Source organism: Lonchura striata, chromosome 19, assembly GCF_046129695.1.
Source record: "Lonchura striata isolate bLonStr1 chromosome 19, bLonStr1.mat, whole genome shotgun sequence".
NCBI lineage: Eukaryota > Metazoa > Chordata > Aves > Passeriformes > Estrildidae > Lonchura > Lonchura striata.
Window position 1 is genome coordinate 6,105,916 of NC_134621.1, and position 1,494 is coordinate 6,107,409.

At 56.9% G+C, this 1,494-nt stretch overlaps 1 protein-coding gene across 1 annotated transcript in view; it reads right to left on the bottom strand.

Moving 5' to 3' along the window:
- Positions 1–1,213, bottom strand: part of TOB1 (transducer of ERBB2, 1) — a 3,446-nt gene extending 2,233 nt beyond the window's left edge. The window contains exon 1 of the mRNA XM_021555080.3: positions 1,102–1,213. The gene's annotated coding sequence lies outside the window, so the exon portion shown is untranslated. The remainder of the gene's footprint in view (positions 1–1,101) is intronic.
- Between the last annotated feature and the right edge of the window lie 281 nt (positions 1,214–1,494).

Consider the following 1,494-nt stretch of genomic DNA (forward strand, 5'->3'; position numbering starts at 1 on the left):
AGTACCTTGGTATAAATGTACACACACAACACACACCTTTGTCGAAAAGTTCCAATAAAACAAAATATGGGGATTGTTTTTGGCTCACATTAAAAGCTCAAAGAGAATTTCAATTAAAATTTCAATTAACTGTGGGTTTCTCTGCACTACATCACTAAGAACAAAATTTAGCATAGCTGTCGCTAAAGATTAGAGAAATCAAAGTTAAAGGATTTTGACATTAACAATGTGACTACACAGCTTTTTTATTTATTGCTTCAAATAATCTCCTTTTAAAGTCTGGAACCCTATTTCCAAGGCATTCGTGTTCTCCCCAACATGGTATGGGAATAGTTTGAAAGGCTACGTGTACGATAAGGCGACCTTTAAACGTTTGCTGGATCAGCACCGGGTGGGGATAAGGAAAAGATCAAGGGCAAACAGAAGATATTTACAAAAGGGGCACAATCAGTACCGAAAAGCTGATTGGGTGGTTAAACGGGGCATTTAAAAATGATTTATTAATCCATCTGCGCTCTTTCCCTTCCCCCATGTCCTTTAAGAAAGGAATGTTCCTTTCAGAGCGCACCAGGCTGACGCCGTAAATTTCTCTACGGAAACGGATCCACAGTACAAAAAGCAGCTGATCAAACATAGCGGCTCGATCATTTCGGACTTGTTCCTTTTATGCATTTCTGGCGAGCCGGCAGTTTCTGGGGGACGCGAGCCCACCCGCGGCCCAGCAGCAGCCGTAAGCAGTGCGAGTTACATAACCAGGCAGTCGGCTCTCATTAGCTTTCTGCTCACAGCCCCGAGCTCCGGCGGCAGCAGGAACAGCATTTTCTGAGCCCGTAACAGAGCGGAGGAGGAAGAAAAGGGGGTATGTGAGGGCTGCAGGGCCCCTCTGTCCGGCACAGCCGGGACGGTCCCGCAGGGCGCTGCCGGAGCGGCCCGGCGCCCATTCCGCGGCCGGCAGCGCTGCCCCCTGCCCGGCGGGCCCGCTCGGCCCGGCCGCGCTTCTCTCGCAGCCCCTTCCCCGAGGAGCCGCGCTCCCACCGGGCGGTGACCGCCCCAGCACTGCCCGCCCGGGCCGGGCTGCGCCGCCTCACGGCCGGTACTCACCCAGGGCTGCGGGGGTAGTGCAAACAGTCCCGGCGGGGGTGTGAGCGCGGGGGGGCGGCGGCTCAGCACCCGATCCCCATCTCCGAGCGCCGGCTCTCTCGGCGAGGATGGGAGGGGAGAGGAGAGAGAAGAAAACAAAAAAAAATAAAAAAAAAAGGGGGAGGGGGAAGGGTCGGAAAAAAAAAGGGGGGAGGGAAAGGGGGGAGGGCAGCGCTGCTCACACCCCCACGACGGGCGCGCTCGGCCGCCGCAGCTGCAACCCCCTCTGCTTCTGCAGCGCCGCCCGCCGCGCCCCTATTTATCCCCTCTCTCGCCCCGCCCACCGCCGCGGGCCCGCCCAATCCCCGCCCACCGCCGATCAGCGCCCGCGTGGCCCCGCCCCCGCCCGCCGAG